The sequence below is a fragment of the Mytilus galloprovincialis genome, chromosome 1, assembly GCF_965363235.1.
Source record: "Mytilus galloprovincialis chromosome 1, xbMytGall1.hap1.1, whole genome shotgun sequence".
In the NCBI taxonomy this organism is placed as follows: Eukaryota; Metazoa; Mollusca; class Bivalvia; order Mytilida; family Mytilidae; genus Mytilus; species Mytilus galloprovincialis.
In genome coordinates, this window is record NC_134838.1 from 88,488,214 (window position 1) to 88,507,343 (window position 19,130).

General features: G+C 30.2%; 1 long non-coding RNA gene across 1 annotated transcript; it reads left to right on the forward strand.

Moving 5' to 3' along the window:
- The first annotated feature begins 1,193 nt into the window (after window positions 1–1,193).
- LOC143048527 (uncharacterized) lies at window positions 1,194–8,607 on the forward strand. The gene is made up of 3 exons (XR_012969876.1): window positions 1,194–1,728; window positions 6,501–6,711; window positions 8,117–8,607. It is a non-coding gene; the product is annotated as an uncharacterized LOC143048527 (long non-coding RNA).
- The last annotated feature ends 10,523 nt before the right edge of the window (window positions 8,608–19,130 follow it).

Below are 19,130 nucleotides of genomic sequence, written 5' to 3' on the forward strand. Positions count from 1 at the left end.
ATAGTAACTATACACATCCTTGGTTTTATTAAGTCCTTCATTGCTTCAACCCCTTGGTGAAATTTAAAGGGCGACACGATAATTAATAAACTATCTATCTATCGACATGCTCCGTTATTTGGGATTTTAGAATACGTCACGGATGACCGATGATCATATTCAATACCAATCATCATTTGAATTTTGTCAATTGATCTTTAATGATTAGGAATGATTGGTGATGGCAGAGAATGTGTCTCTGTTGATGGTTATAAACGCATAGAAGTAAACTTTACAAAAAAAGTTTACTTGGAAAAAAATATAATATTATATGAATATGCTAAATAAATTTTTCTTTGGTATGTAATAATTGAAGACGTTTAGAAATATAAAAAATCTTCACATAGTTGGGAAATTTTCTATTCAAGTTATATCATTTAAAAACATTTAGAAATATAGATCTTTTTCGATGTACAATTTGGCCCGATTGGAGATCTTAATAATTGTTTGTCTACTTTCGTCTATTTATAGAAGGTTTTAGAACAATTTATATTAAGCCATTTTATTGGAAAACACCGTCGATGTACAAATTTATTAAACTGATGAGTACTAATAATGTAAAAGAATTGTGTAATTTAGGTAAATTTATTTTTAGATCTTTTAAGCTTAGATCCGAAATGTTAAAATAATGTTTGTTTATCATTACAACACCTTCTGCTGTCACATAGTCTGTGTTTATGTATGTATTATATGTCTTATTGATGTTAATATAATTGTATACCTATAGTTTATATAGACTTTGGTAATAAAGATATATATATATATATATATATATATATATATATATATATATTGCTGAAATTCTTTAATCAAGGATTTGTACAAGCCCTTGCTATAATATAAAGAATCTCGTCGCCAATATCACCATAATTACTTAAAGAACAGATACAATCTTATCCTAAATAGTTTGCCATCTAACAATTCAAAAAGAAATTTTGAGTCGAAACAGAAGTACCAAATCTTTAAAAAGAATCACTTTTTTTGTAACAGTATAGACGTCGAAAATTAAACTGTAAATATATATATATATATATATATGTATTCTTTTTTCAAAACTCCTGAAATAATTTAAAATTATCTTTAGACAGCTTTCATATGCAAATCTTTTTAGAAGTATGTGAGCGTATTACCCCCCCTTTTTTTTCCTTCTATAAAATTTATTTGTAAACGATTTTGTGTCTTAATTTGTGTTTGCTAATTAACTGCGGTCCTTGCTGTCAAAAGTCAAAAATGTCTCCTTGTGTATAAGTTATTGATAAAAAAAATATTTGAAGCCGCCAGAAGAATAAATCATTTCCTGAACTTAAATACATTTATCTGTAAATAAAGACAATTTGCCTAAAACATTCTCTCATATATTTAAACAATTGTAAAATAATTAATTCAACGACTTTCTTTTACTTTTTACTTTTCTTCTTCAGTTTTTTTTTAACCCATTGCTCTTCATTTATTCGAAAAATAATTACTGATCACAAATTTTTCGAATGCTTTTTATCCTATTTTCGTAGCGAACTTACATGTTAGCAGTTGAACGGAATTAAGTACATTTTTCAGGAATTTACAACTTAAATTTTCAGCAACAAAATTCCACACTTTTTTACTTGGATTTTTTTTCTGTTTTGAAGGCGCCACCAGTGACCCCGTAGCACACATAACCAACACCTCACATGGCGTATTCACGATGTTGAGGTATTGACATACAATCACATTTATCAATATACAGCAAGTAGGTAATTTTGTGTTGAATGCCAGTAGGTCAGAATTTGTTAATTGAATTTTACCTGTAAAAGGGTCACTAGCTGTCAAATTCATGTTCATCGATTTTAATCATATTCACATAACGTGTGGTGTTGAATTGTTGCAGAGGAATTTACTTAGAGGAGAAGAAGAAGTTTATTAAAATTCCACGCACAATCTTGGCTGATATGCATAAAACCATTATTTCATGAACCTGCATGAAATATTGACTTATCACAGAACTAAAAAAATAAACCACCGAAAGTCCACATAAGAGGTTATTTAACAGAAAAGAGAATAACGGGCAAAGAAAAACGGAATAAAGAATAGTGAAAGAAAGAGAATAATGGTAAAAAGTGTAAGTCATTAAAAATATAGCTTAAAAAAAAGAAGCCTTTTGCATCAATTTGAGGAATTTACCCAAGGTTAATTTTACGGCGGCTTAGGGACCGGTCAAAATTTATCTACACATAGGACCGGTGCAAAGTGCAGTAGGACAGATACTTTTTTCCGGAATCGCTTTTGTTGGGACATCACTTTTTTCACAGATAATATCCATAGGACACAAGTTTTTTTTCAAACGATTACTTTGAAATAATTTTTAATACATTTATAACAAAACTTAAAATAACAAGTATAATATACAATATGTAAAGATAAAAATTATTATATAAAAATTCAGATAGGCATCTTTAATTTTTTTTATAACTTTTTCAAATCAACTTGGATTTTCATCAAACTATGTAGCTATCTTAGATATATATCAAGCTTACTGAATCCCATTTCATTTAGTTTTTTGTTGTATTGCTGTAAAATTTAAGAATTAAAGTAATCTTGGTAAAAAAAGCTAGGATTTGCAATTCGGACAAAATAGAGATAGTACACTTTAATTTTTTTAATAACTTTTTCAAATCAACTTGGATTTTCATCAAACTATGCAGCTATCTTAGATATATATTAAGCTTACTAAATCCCAGGTCATTTTGTTTTTTGTTGTTTTGCTGTAAAATTTAAGAATTAAAGTAATCTTGGTTTAAAAAAGCTAGGATTTGCAATTCGGACAAAATAGAGATAGTACACTTTAATTCTTTTTATAACTTTTTCAAATCAACTTTGATTTTCATCAAACTATGCAGCTATCTTAGATATATATCAAGCTTACTAAATCCCATTTCATTTAGTTTTTTGTTGTATTGTTATAAAATTTAAGAATTAAAGTAATCTTGGTAAAAAAAGCTAGGATTTGCAATTCGGACAAAATAGAGATAGTACACTTTAATTTTTTTAATAACTTTTTCAAATCAACTTGGATTTTCATCAAACTATGCAGCTATCTTAGATATATATTAAGCTTACTAAATCCCAGGTCATTTTGTTTTTTGTTGTATTGCTGTCAAATTCAAGAATTAAATTAATCTAGGTCAAAAAAGCTAGAATTTGCAGTTCGAACAAAATAGAGATAGTACACTTTAATTTTTTTTATAACTTTTTAAATTCAACTCAAACTATGCAGCTATCTTAGATATATATCAAGCTTACTGAATCCAATGTCATTTAGTTTTTTGTTGTTTTGCTGTAAAATTTAATTTCACTTATATGGTGAAGTGCAACAAACATACATCATGTACATCATGTACATTATATCATCCAACAAAGTAGCAAAAATTTGGGGGTCACATCAGGTACATTTTCTATAAGTGGGAAAATGTTAAAGCAATTATTACCATTCCTAATAAAAAACACATTCCAAGGCAACCTATGGGTCTTCAGGTTAAAATATATATAGAGTTCAACCAAATGCTATTGAGTTTCATGTTTCTCCTGGAGCTTGTTTTTATAACTAATATTTAAAGGTATTGATAAAATTCTATATAAGATACATGCAGCTTCATTAATTTTTCAGTTTAACAAACACCTATTTGTGGTTTGATTGCATTATGCAATGTCTTTGTTTTTTTCAATGCTATATTCATAGTATAATTTATGATAATGCCATGCCTGTAATTGTTTGTGAATCAACAAAATAAAACATTAAACTGTTTCTTTTGATCATATTATAAAGACAACATATGTTAAATGCCTCTATTAAGTATACTTTTATTTACAATACATTGGAAAAGTAGGATAGGACACCAACTTTTTTATTACTAAGTTGGCATAGGACATCATTTTTTTTTCAGTCAGAAAGCGATAGGGTTGTTACTTTTATTAAATGTTTTTATTTTTTGCACCGGTCCTATGTGACGATAAATTTTGACCGGTCCCTTATTTTATTTTGGATTAAAAATAAACACAATTGACAAGTTTCCTTCCCCTGCATTTTCGATCGCACATGTAAATAGCACGTTGGTCTCAAGTAAGACACTGATACATTACAACACTTGCCGTCAGTATTTGAAAATATTAATTGAACAGGTATAGAAAATTAATGCACGAACACTATTATCCACCACAGGCCTAAATCGTTAGTCCGCAAACAACGAGGGTGATAAAAAAAAAACCAGCACTTTGAAAACAGCCACCGGCATGCTATGAATTTGACAGCTTCCAAAATTAGTAACTTTTGTCCTTCTTTATCAAAAATGAAATATGTTGATATTAATGGTATAAAGGTTAAATCAATTTATTCATATATTTGACCGACTAGAATTAATTGGGGAATTTAAACCTGTAAGTGATAAAACTATTAAAATTTATATCAGATCATATCAGGGTGATTGAAATGAGGAAGGGGGGTGGGGGGGGGGGGGGGGGTGATCAGGTATTTTTGGGGGAAGAAAGAAGGGAGGGTGAGTCCCTCGGGGGTAATTCCCACCCCCTTCAATTTGAGAATATGCTATTATCTTGTAAACGGTTTAGATCCCCACCCCTAAACCATACATATTCTTGAATGGGACTTTAAAACAAATCAATTAAAATTAAAGGTTAGTCCCTGGGGGTCACCCATCCCCGTTCAATTTGAGAATGTGCTATTATCTTGTAAACGGTCCAGATCCCCACCCCTAAACCATATATATTATTGAATGGGACGATAAAACAAATCAATTAAAATTAAAAGAAAGTCCATGGGGGTCACCTCATCCCGTTCAATTTGAGAATGTGCTATTATCTTGTAAACGGTCAAGATCCCCACCCCTAAACCATATATATTCTTGTATGGAACAATAAAACACATCAAATGAAATATAGGGAGAGTCCATGGGGGGGGGGGGTCACCCCCACCCTCACATGTTTGAAAAACTTTTAAATGGTTGGGATCCCCAGTGGTTAAGTGAAAAAAATTCTGGATCACAGGGGGAGGATTCTAGGGGTTGGAAGTTCAACTTGGAACTCGCACCCCCTTTTTTTGGACAATCGATGCATTTGAATGGGAACATATAGTTGGAACCACCCTTCTAAATCTTGGGTTGGGAACAGGGAACCCCCTTTATAAAATGGCTGGATCCATCCAGGCATACCATCTAGTTAGCTATCAAGGCTTTAAAAACTGCTAGTAGTCTGTTGTTATTTATGTATTATTGTCATTTTGTTTATTTTCTTTGGTTGCATCTTCTGACATCAGACTCGAACTTCTCTTGAACTGAATTTTAATGTGCGTATTGTTATGCGTTTACTTTTTTACATTGGTTAGAGGTATAGGGGGAGGGTTGAGATCTCACAAACATGTTTAACACCGCCGCATTTTTGCGCCTGTCCCAAGTCAGGAGCCTCTGGCCTTTGTTAGTCTTGTATTATTTTAATTTTAGTTTCTTGTGTACAATTTGGAAATTAGTATGGCGTTCATTATCACTGGACTAGTATATATTTGTTTAGGGGCCAGCTGAAGGACGCCTTTGGGTGCGGGAATTTCTCGCTACATTGAAGACCTGTTGGTGACCCTCTGCTGTTGTTTTTTATTTGGTCGGGTTGTTGTCTCTTTGACACATTCCCCATTTCCATTCTCAATTTTATTTAAAAATATGAAATAAATCAAACAAGGAAATTAACGGTGTAGGCAACTGTTTTGAATTTTAAAAAAAAGCCTTTATTAACCATGTTAAATTTTGTGTCCATTTATTTTTGCTTATTTTCAATAACAAATAAATAATGGACAGAATTGCGTGATTGATTATTGTAATTTACGAAAAATCTGCATACATGTTATAAAATGGGAAGTAGAAACTGGGAATTTATCAAAGAGACAACAACACAACCAAAGAGCAGACAACGGACGAAGGTCATCTATGGGTCTTCAATGCAGTGAGGAAATTTTGGCACTGGTCTTCAGCTCATAAATATGTCTCAGAAATGAGAATGATATACAGCTCTCATTTGCATTAATAAAAACCTCACAATATGTTCTGAATATCAGAATATACAGCATTGCAAGATACTCTCATATTGTACACATTGAGCTGAGAAACTGTAAAATTAATCATGCTAATTTAACATTTAAGTCCTTGGAATCAATCTTAATATGCATTCTATTGTACAAAGGAATATAAGTATATGCAAAAGACATATATATATATGGTCTTCAAAAATAAGAGTATCAATGCTATTAATTTATGACAAGATCTTAATCAAGTAATAATTTTGGTTTGTTTAAATATTTCGGAGGTTAGTATGACGTCCTTTTTTGTGATGATGTTTTCCTTTTAAACTTGGAAAAATTGTTTGTATCAACAAAAATAAAAACACAAAGTTAATCTAGAATTATGTTTTTATCATTTTTTTATGTTTAGATCATGTAGATTGTCAGCAAGATGAAAAGAAAAAAAATATGCAGCTCAAAAGTCAAAATGTGGATAAGCTGAGGTTCAAGGTCCTACTTTTGCGGATTTTCATATTTTGCATGAATGAATTTAAAGTTTATACCATGGACCGCAGAGAAAGAAAAAAAAACTTTTCAATTTTCCAGCTTCTGAAGGATAAATGTAAAACATCTTGTTTTTGGTAAGTTTTATGCTCTGTTTTAATAGTGTTTGTGCATTCATCTGTCCAGTCCTTCCTCTAAATTGTATCCTCTTTAATTTTTTGGTGAGTGTTTGCCATGAATTTCAGTAAGTAGCCTGTGGATTTACAAAATCAGTGGGGGATCCAGAAATTTTCATAAGTGGGGGCCCACTGACTGACCTAAGAGGGGACCCGCTCCAGTCACGCTTCAGTGATTACCTATATAAGCAACCATAATTTTTTCACAAAAAGGGGGGGCCCAGACCCCCTGCCCCCCCTAAATCCGCCTCTGTATATATACTCAAAATTCAGTACGAATATTAAGGGATTTTAGCATGACATCCTGTTGAATGCTTGTTAATCATGTTTATGTTCCAGAACATATGAGTATTTAGACTACGCGTACAGTCTGCCTAATTTTAAGAAGTTGGTCAAGTTTATTAGAAACAAATATACATTACAGATCAACATAACTGAAATCTTTAATAGATTAATACAAAAAGTTAAATTGCAGTAGAAATAAAAATACATGTTTGGTTGAGCTCTGGTATTAGACAGTACAAGTACCGGGTATACTCAAATGGTCTGATTGTATGAATATGGTCGGACTGTAAGAGTATACTTATATGTTTCAGACCGTAAACGTATGGTCCAAATACTTATATGGTCTGGAACATTTATACATGTCTTAAAATTAGTATCTGACAAACACATTGGTTTTTGTGAACTTGGTAATAAGTTATTCGATAGAAATATAATGTTTTCAGATTATAAAAATAAAAAATATCCCATATTTACTTTTAATAAAGAAGAAGATTATTGATGTATGTATAACTGTAAAATGAGACAGCAAGCCAACAACACAAAAAATAAGGATAAAACAATATATATTTTTTTTGTATCAATGTTATAATTTCCAATATGTCCGAAGATTTCAAGGTATTTTTACATTGAAATAAAACACAAATTGAACTCTGTCAGGTCTTCAAAAGCTTAAAGATATATTGTTTCTGTTGTCTGCATTTTGTATAATATATTGAAAATTCTAGTGAATAATGGAATATGTTATTATAATTGCCTAAAGTTTTAACATTGATCTTTATATATATGATATATATATAACTTGTGAAAATACCCAAATGTTATAAAGAAGAATAAATTAATTGATTGTTATATACCGGTAGTATTAAAATAGAAAGATGTGGTATATTGCTAATTTGACAACTCTCCATCAGAGACCAAAGGATGTAAGAGGTTAGCAACTGATGACACTGGACAACCTTTAACATGTTTAACAATCAGTGAAATCCATGCAGCATAGCTATTTTTATTAAAAATCATATTATTGCTTCATGTATGCAAAAAAATTTATATAATACTTCAGATTTTATTGGTTCTTTTTCAGAAGGATTGAAATTCATCACCTAGAATAAATGGAGGAAACATAGAAACAAGACCAGAATAAAATTCAAAGACAAAAGTTGGATCAGCTATTATTTTCATCACTCAGTCAATGATTTAAAGTTCTTTTAAATACCAAAAGATATTGAAACCACAATAATGTCAATGTTCTGTGCTGAATGACCAAAAAGTGGACTATAAGATCACACAATGCTGGATGATAAGAAACTATTAATGTTTTGTGTGGAGGGATATTGTGAAAAAAATAGATTTACTTAAATAGCTACTGTAAATTCAAGAATTATTGTGAGGGTTTATATTTGCAAAAAATTGCAACACAGTTGTAAACGCAATAATTTAAACTCCCATTTAGAAATATTTTATATGAATTAAACTGATCTCAAAATCGTAAAAAATTAAAATCTCATTTTAGTCTTAAATGACAAAAATCCAATGATAAATGCACGCAATAATTTCTGAATTTACAGCACTAGTATGTTCAGCCTTTATATTAGAGTTTTTCATTGATTTCAAATGGTAAATAATAGTGTTTCAAGAAAGTATTCTATAATTCATAAATAAACATATATTGATACTCACATTATCTACTTTGTTGTGTAAAGGTTTAGTTTTGAACAGTTATAGAACAATATGTTGAATTAACATTTCCAAAGAAAAAAGATATTCAATTAAAAAGATTCATCTTATAAAAATTTACTACTAAATAGAATACATTGTAACATACACATTACTGTATATTTATATCTATATATTTATAAGTTGAATCCCATGGGATTTTAATTTGTCCCATGGGATATTAAAAATCCCATGGGATAATTATAGTCCCATGGGATTTTTTTTGTCCCATGGGACAACAAATATCCCATGGGACTACAATTATCCCATGGGACCAAAAAAAAATCCCATGGGATTTAACCAAAATCCCATGGGATAATGGTAAATCCCATGGGATTTTGCCCTGTCCCATGGGATATTGAAAATCCCATGTTTTTATAAATCAAATAGCAAAATAAATATAATAGTAACAGTAGAAAACTAATGAAATTATTGAATCCCATGTAATTCCGCACATTTTGGTTATATACATGACACTGTAGCTCTTATTTGAGGCGGCAGCGGATTTGCAAATGAGTGTTTTGCAAATTTAAAGTGTCCAGTGTTGTTACATTGTTTTGTTTTCTTTATTCTTTCTTTGTTTATATTTGTCTAGATTGTCCTTCAGACTAGGATCTTATTTCATTGTGTTTCTCGATGTTTTACTCCTCAAAGTTGAAGTTGTTGTTGACTTTGTATGCACCTAGCCTGCCTGATATTACTCTAAAGCTTAGTTTCACAACCATCTTTCCCATCTTTCATTCATTGAAAGGTTGGGTTTAAAAATTGAACTCAAAATGTGATAAATGGTTTGTTATGGTAAATCCATGTCAGGAGTGCAACACAATTAATAGTTTGTTATAACAATTATAATAATTTGATAAGTGTTACATGAAACCATTCTCAAATTTGTAAAATGAAATATGGCTATTTCCGAATCAAATGACAAAGTTTAAGACAATTACCTTCCATAATTTGAAAATTATATGAATATTTAGCATTAAAATATGTTTGCCTGTGACAAAAAACAATTCTTGGATCTAAGTCCTGCTTTGAAACCTACCTTTAAGAATTTATTATACCTCATACATGTAACCTAAATAGTTAGAAAACATGTTTAGATACAAATAAGTCACTAGAAGGTGAGGTTATCTTAAAATGTAAGTCCAAGAAAATGTCATTTTAAAAGTGTTGCACTCCTGACATCAAAGAAATGGTTCTAAAAGAAAAGTTACTTGTCTATCAGACTACTCTTTGGTTGCAATCTTGTATCTAGTATAGTATCTTTTGAAAAATAAAACAGAACCATATATTTGCTTTTGTATTTTTGGAGTGTGAGTCTTTAAACTTCAAAGTTGCACTCCTGACACTCATAGGAAGGCCTTATTTACTTGACTCTCACACATTATTCATATCAATAATCAGGTAAATGAACTAGTTATTCTAGAAAGGACATATTTGTTTCACAGTATTGACTTTTGTTTATGTTTAGGTGTGAGTCATTTGAGCAAAATTCATTCTATTCCTCAGTAATATTAATTTTTGTGTTGCACTCCTGACATGGCACAACTTTTTTTCAAAAAACATCTGTATCAAAACGATTCAATGGAAAAGCTTTATTTTGAACTAAAATCATTACTAAGATATAACAGTTTTCAACGAAATAAGAATGTATGGCATATCACTCCATAAAACAATTTGCTGTGTCTTGACAAAAAAAGTATTTTTCAAAATGTCACAAAAAAGTGTTGCACTCCTGACAATTTTGGCATCTTTTTTTAACATAATTTTTTTAATACACGAGATTTTCCAAAGAAATTTTGCAGGAATATTCTACACATCAAGCCACATCAAATTATCCAATTAAATCATCAGCATGGTTTATAAATATTGCTATATATGCAAGGAACCATTTATTTTGACTTTGCCCTGTATATTCTTGTAGATTGTAAGATCTTACGTATTCGTCAAATTCAGATTTAAAGAGATTGAATACATTAGTTGATTTATTTCTTTGATTGGATAAATAGTATGATTTGTAGATAGCAAATCCTACAATTGTCAGAATTATATTGAATCCGATATACTCATATCTGTTATTTTGTAGCCTATAACAACATCTTTTAAGGTTCATGTGGACACCTTTGGCTAAAATGGCCGTATTTTAACCTCAACATTTACTCTGATTACAGACAAACCTGCACATCTGTAAATTTTCTAGGGCATAGCATCCCCTAGATAAATAAATTTCAAATATGTGTTATGTTTTAGAAAAAGAAAAATTTACCAGGATTCTGTAGTGCACTTTTTTTCATTCCTCCAGAAGGTGCCAAAATAAACTAAGTTGGGGAAACAGGTTTGAGAACATCCCAACAGGTAATAATTGAAGTGAGCTGTATTGATTGACATGGACATTAGATGGACAATAGATACCTGACAATAATTGGTGATTTAAACTGTGTACATGAGTGGACCATGTCAAGGGAAACTCAACTGTTTGTTAATTTTATCATCTTCTGCAGGGACGAAAAAAAGTGCACGGCAAAATCCAGTTAACTTATGAATTTTCTATATCATACAATGCATTTGAATTCTATTTATCTAGGCCATGCTATGCCTTAAAACTTTTCCAGATGCACAGGTTTGTCTGTACTCAGAGTAAATTTTGAGGTGAAAATACGGTCATTTTAGGCACCGGGTCCACATGAACCTTAAGTTAATGTTTTTATTAAAATTCATTTGAGATAAGATTTTATTAATGAATTCCCAAAATTCTTTCAGAAATTTACATTCGATGAAAAAGTGTTGATACGTGTCTTTAAGTTGACAAAGTTGACAAAATGGACTCGTGTCGATTTTCCATTTGCAGAGATTTTCTCTATTCGGTAAAATGCAACTTATTAATTTCCATCTAAACATTTTAAGTTTATTCAGTTTTAAATGTTGATGTATAAACTTAAACATATATTTGGTAAAATTATAATTTATTTCTTATTCATTTTTCCATTTATTTATGCCAATGTTTGGAGAGATTTTTTTAACGAGCAATTGATACACGTTTTTGTTGCTTAAATTTTCAATTTCAATGTTTTCTTTATTTATATTGATAAATAATCTGTTAAAATTTACTTTTGATTTGATGGATTCTTCCGTAGCTAAAGCTTTTTGCCATGAGGTTGGAATTGAGTTTTTGACTTTTGAAATTTCTGCTATCCAATTTTTAGTGTTTCGCAGTTTTTTAAATATTTTATCGTGGGCAATTTTTCCATTATCGTCAATAATATCGTTAATATAAATAAAATCACTGTGTATCCAGTTATGCAAAATAAGCGGCTTGTTTTGAAATTTTATAAATTTATTACCCCAGATAACTTGCTTTCTTATTTCGGCAAAGTTTTTCAATTCTGTGGTGTTCGTTTCATGAAATAAAGTCCAACTTTTTATTATTTCTATATAAAATTCTGGAATGTCCTTAGTTATGTAATCTAGTTTTTTTAAAGTTTGGTTGTTTAAATTCATTCTAAAAATGAGGAATTTTTCTCCTAATTTATTTAAAAATAGCTTTGGTATCACTGTCCAATTTTCTTGTTTTGCTTGTGGTAATCTAGAGACCCATCTTATTTTAAGAGAGGAGAAGTAGCTTTTTATGTTGGTCATTTTCAGCCCTCCCTGGTTGTTATCTGCTACCGAAGTATGTCTTATAACTTTGTCTTTCTTACTATATCACATGAAACTAAAGAATTCTCTTTCTATATCAATCATTTTTGAGTTACTTAAAACTGTGACATTTGCTAAAAAAAAGTAAATTGTGGTATAATGAGAGTTTTAACTATTAGAATTTTACCTGAAATGGTTAAGTTTCTTTTTTTCCACGATGTAATCAGATTTCGACTTCTTTTCAAATCCCAATTTAATTTTTCACAATCTTTTTTATTAATGCCGAAATATATACCTAGCACTTTTACAAGTTTGTCCGTGAAATTTATCTCTGCAGTGCTTTAGTTTACCAATCCAACTTCCTTCCGTTTTATTTCTGTTAAGTTGTAATCCAGAAAAAGTTTCAAAAAATTCGATTATATTTAATGCTGTTTATATATTTAACTATTTATATTTGTATACAAGGTTTTTATCCAATTTATGAAGGGTTTATTAAAACCAAAATATTCTAAAGTATGATAAATAAAATTCCATTCTAATGTGTCGAAAGCTTTCGAAAAATCTATGAACAAAATTGCTCCTTCTATATTAAGACTTATCTGCGTAATCTTGTATTTGGCGTAAATTAAAACCTATAAGTCTGTTCTTTATGTATCCTGTTTGATCAGCATTAATGATTAAATTTAAGATTTTTTTTATTCTTAAAGCTAGAGTGTACGAGAGTATTTTGTAATCACTATTTAATAATGATATTGGTCTATAATTTGCAAGTTCTAAAGGATCATTTTTTTATAAATTAGATTCAGTAAACTTTGTCTTTGCGTAAATGGCAGATGTTTATTTTCAAAGCTTAAATTAAAATTTTTACAAGTAGCGGTCCAAGAAGTTCCCAAAACTTTTTATAAAAGTTTATATTTATTCCGTCCATTCCAGGACTTTTGTTAAGTTTAAAAAAATATGTCGAGGAATGTATATGGACATACACAGATAAAACATTCTTCTCCCCTCTAGTCATCTCTAAATATTGAAAATAAAAAAACAAAAGCAAAGGTTCATAAGAGTTGACAAACATGTTTAACAACGCCGCATTCTGTATTTGCCTATCCAAAGTCAAGAGCCTATAATTTAGTGGTTGTCGTTTTTTGTTTTGCAATATATTTATTCTTTGTTCATTATTTTAAACATGAATTTAGCCATTAATTGTCTCTTTGAATTGTTTTACATATGTCCTTTCGATGACTTTTATAGCTGACTATATACATGTATGTATGCGGTATGGGATTTGCTCATTGTTGAAAGCTGTATAATGACCTATTGTTGTTGATTTCTGTGTCATTTGTTTTTTTTTTTGTAGAGTTGTCTCATTGGCATTTATACCACATCTTCCTTTTTTTTCTTTATAAAAAAACATAGTTAGAATGAAATTCATAACAGTGTAGCTCTGGCCATTGATTGACGCATTAAATTAATCTATTGACTGGGACAATTTACGTGAACGTTTGTCTGTAACGACCAGTGTTCACGACGTACCTAAGATAGACATTTAAACTGGGGTCGCCAAAGGTTCTCCACGCCGAAATAAAATAATTGGAACAACTAAGGCAACAACTATTTGATTTTCGGGGGGAGGGGGCGTTAATTGTTTTCAGGACAAATGAAACTTTGTTTTTCGCTTCGTCGAAAACAATCTTTTTTTTGGCGACAAGTCGAAAAAAAAAATTTCTTTCGATTTTAGCATTACATACAGTGGCAGCTAAGGGTTTAACAAACAATTTTTTTCTCAGAGTCAAAAACTATTTCTCTCAAAACTGGAAAACAAACTATTTTTTCCAAAAAAATCAATTTTGATTTATAATATCGAACATCTAAAAAAAAATCTTTACTGGTGTATTTGTTGTGTTTTGATAATCAATTAATATGATATTGCACGTACTTTTAGAGATTTTTTTTTAACTGGCTTTAAAAGTTATAATGCATGTGTTGCCGGATAATTATATTTTTTCGGACGTTATAGCGATTGTCGAATTATGTCATTATTCAAAGAAATATAGTGAAAATCAAAATGGATAGATCAGGCAGCTAGTGAGCTTGATTTAATTTTATGTAACTTAACAGAAAAATCTTGTACACTAAGACATGTAAGAGGTATACCAAACTTTAAAGAAACCAAAAAAAAAAGAAACAAAAATGGTCAGATAATGAAGTATATGAATATTAAAAGTCAATAAATGCAGTTGGAAAAGAATTAAGACAAAATCCCTTTAACTGTTCACTGAAACATAAATATTTTTGTTTACTTAAATCTTTTAGAAAGTTAACGAAACAAAAAAAATAGAATGTAAAAAGAAAATCTTTGATAAACTTTCAGATTCGATGAATAAAAATCCTCAGGAATACTGGAAAATACTAAAATCACTAGAAAACAAAAATATAGATGGAGATGATGATTTAAAAGAAATGTTAAAGGACAGTGAAAGCACAATTAAACATTTCCAAAATCAGGGAAAGTTTTCAAAAATAAATAATGATTTTCAAACCAAAATTGAGCAAAAGCTGAAAAATATTGAAGATACTATTTCTTTTAACCCAGAGACAGACAAGCCTTTTACTTGCTCTGAAATTAAATGTATTATAAAAAACTTTAAAATGGAAAAGCGAGCGGTCCAGATAGTGTGTTGAACGAGGTAATTAAATTTAGTAGTCCAGTAACTACCAAAGCATATATGCTAAACTATTTAATCTTATGTTAAAAACTGGATACTATCCAACTTCCTGGAATTCTGCATACATAACTTTAGTACATAAATCTGGTAACAAATGTAATCCAAGCAATTACAGAGGAATTTCATTAATCAATTGTATATCCAAATTATTTAGCAGTATCTTAAATCAAAGAATGATTAAAACTATGGAAAAAAAATTAACTAATGCCCAGTTTGGATTTAGAGTTAATCATAGAACTGCAGACAGTGTATTTATCCTTAAAACTTTGATTAATAAATATATTCATAAAAATAAAAGAAAATTTTATGTCTTTTTTGTAGATCTTAAAAAGGCTTTTGATTCCCTTTGGAGAATTGGAATGCTTTATAAGCTAGCTATAATGGGTGTAGGGAAACATATGTTTGAAATAATAAAACAACAGTTTATTCATACTGAAGCATCTTTAAAATATAATGATAAACATTCTAGATTCTTTCCATTGACCGAGGAGTAAAACAAGGGGACAGTATTAGTCCCACACTCTTCAATTTATTTATTTAAAATGACATAGTTGAAAATTTTGACCATAAAGGTTTAAAACCCTTGAGAATATTAAATTCTGATATAGGAAGTCTTTTGTTTACCGATGACCTTATAATTTTATCTGAAAGTAAAGAAGGTCTTCAAAATAGCTTAAATAACTTATCAAATTACTGTGAAAAATGTCAGTTATGTCTAAATACTAAAAAAACAAAAACGATGATCATTGAACAAAGAACTACAAATCTGGAACCATACATTGTAAGGTTCAACAATGAAAAAAATGATAACGTTACTGGGTATCAATTTCTGGGCACTCTGATAAAACATAATGGAAATCTAAATGCAAGTTTAACAGATTTAGCCAAAAAAGCTAGGAAAGCTCTGTTTTCATTAAAAACACATACAGCCTTTTTGGGAAATTTCCCTGTTAATGTATCCTGTAATCTTTTTGTTCCTCTTAGAAAACCAATTTTAACATATAATGCTGAAATATCATACATGGATACATATCAATCTTATTATAGAGCAAAAGGCAGATTAAAATCCCAAAACAAAGATATGGATAATTTCCAATATTTGGATAAGACTCCCTTCGAAAAGGTTCATGTTAATTTCTGTAAATATATTCTAGGTACTAAAAAAACATCTACTAATTTAGGTGTTAAAGCTGAACTTTGTAGACAACCAATAGAAAAATATATAAAAACACAAGCAATTCTTTATTGGGCTAGATTAAATACTGAAAACATAAACCCATTACTAAAAGAAAGTTATACATTAAATAAACACCTTGATTCACAAGGAACTTTTATCAAAGATTCAACACAAGAAATGAATATTGATATACAAAAAATAATGTCCTGTCAAAATATGGAAGAAGTTAACAAACTAAAGCCTTGGATCAAGAATATCACAAACAACTTTTATTCAGAACTACTGGAAAATAAAATAAACAGTTTGAACGAAAATAACAAACTTTTTCTTTACAAAATTATTAAAATCAAACAAGACCAAGAATTTTATCCAAAATATCCAAATTTTGAAACTAGACGTTTATTTACCAAAATTAGAATTAGTGACCATAATTTGCTCATTGAGAAGGGCAGATATCTAAAAATACCTCGAGACAATAGAACATGTCTAACTTGTAAAACCTTAGAAGATGAAAATCACTTTCTCCTCTACTGTCAAATTAATAATGTTTTACGTATAAAACTTTTTAATGACATGACAATAGATAATCCTATGTTTCCAAATCTATCTGAAGTCCTACTAAATCCTTCTAATATAAACCAAGTGAAAAAAAAACAGGTTCCTTTATAAAACAGTCTTTAGAGCTGAGGACAGGGGACTCTTAGTTAGTTTTACTTGTATATATATAGATATGTGTGTGTTCAACTCAGTTATTTTATTGTTGTTGTTACTTTTGTTTATGTCACAAGTATAATGTTACTTATATGACAAATAAAGATTATAATTATTAACTCTTATGTGGTCTGAAATTTTATTTTAGAACAAATGCATGATCAACTTTCAAAAGTTGTACATAATCAAAACATACACGCCTGGTAAACCATCTAATCTCAACCAAATGTTGAGACGGAAAAAAGTATTCTGGCACTTCCTGTTGAGCTTTTCTGGTTCAAAATATTCAAAATAAACACAGGGTAGGTCGACTTTTCGTCAATTTACTAAAAATCAATGCGTTTTTTTGTGAAATCGGAGAATGTCATGCCATAGATATTGGAATTACAGTTTGTCTCGTGTATAACACAAATGAATATGATTTAAAATGACATCGTAGTGACTTTTCTCCAGCAGGTAAATGTGGCCAGCGCAGTCAGCTATTGACAAAATGACAGTGATATCATTGATAAACTAGCATATATATCAGTAAATTAGTATTTTTCTAAAACATTATAAACATAAAATTACAGTTTGTTCTTTTTCTTTACTAATATAATTTCATTAAGCTAAATATGTTATAAAGTATGTCATGTTGAGATTTTCTGGTATCGGTTGAGATATTCTGGAACAATGTTGAGATCTTCTGGTGAATGAAATTTTCAACTATAAAAAGAAGCTGTGGTATGACTGCCAATGGGACAGTTGTCCACAAGAGACCAACATGACACAGACATTAACAACTATAGGTCCCCGTACGACCTTCAACAATGAGCAAAGCCCATACCGCATAATCAGCTATAAAAGGCCCCGATATGACAATGTAAAACATTTAAACGAGAAAACTAAAGGCCTTATTTATATAAAAAAATAAAATAAAAAATAACGAAAAACAAATATGATTCAATATGTAACACATAAACAAACGACAACCACTGAATAACAGGCTTCTGACTTGGGACAGGCACATACATAAACAATGTGGAGGGGTTAAACATGTTAGCGGGATCCCAACCCTCCCCCTTATCTGGGACAGTGCTATATATAACAGTACAACATAAGAACGAACTATAAAAATCAGTTGAAAACGGTTTAACTCATCAGATGGACAAAAATGTAATTGGACGTGGCCGGGTTCTTGAACATCCCGACAACAAAAAGACACTAGGAACAGATTTGAGAGTACTCGCAGTTATCTGACAGCTGGTTAAAAGCCACTAACAACTCATAAAAAAATCATGCATCTAAGACTAAACTATCAATCCGTACATATCCAACATCCAATGAATTTAGTGGAAAGACGTCATAAACAGTCAGAGAAAAACACGACCTTGTGTAGTTTAGTATCAATTACATATACAACTGTCAAAATTCATAAACTTGCCGTATATTGTTTGACATTTCAACAGTCATTTTAATCTTGTCTGTAGTTATCACAGCAGCTTCTAGAGAGGCCCTTGGTTGTAATAGAGTCTAAATAGTAAATAGCTGTGTTTTTTAAGCATCTCCAGGGCTAGAATTTATTTAGTTATTTATGTGTAACATATTTGTTTTTCGTTCATTTTTTTTATATTAATAAGGCCGTTAGTTTTCTCGTTACAATTGTTTTACATTGTTATTTTGGGGCCTTTTATAGCTGTCTATGCAGTATGGGCTTTGCTTATTATTGAAGGCCGTACGCCGACCTCTAGTTGTTACTTTACGTGTCATTTTTGGTCTCTTGTGGAGAGTTGTATCATTGGCAATCGTACCACAGAAAGAACATTGATAATAAAACGGATACATACAAATTGAAAACAAATCGCGTAAGAAAAAGCAATTATTGATATTTTAGTTTTCTTTAGTATAATGAATATTTTTGGCTCATCTTCTTAATCATGATCAGGCAAAATTATTGGCTTTTTATTCTGACATTTTTTTTATTCCTCTTCCACCCCATTTTTCGGCATATAACACGTCCGTTTTATTTGGCCATTACATCGCGGACTCCTAACGGATGCAAAATTTGTACATGAAAAACTTTTGTTTATCCTTTCGGCGTCGTTCGAGTTATCTGGTAAGGTGTGATCAGTTTTTAGCAGATATCGCATGCTTAG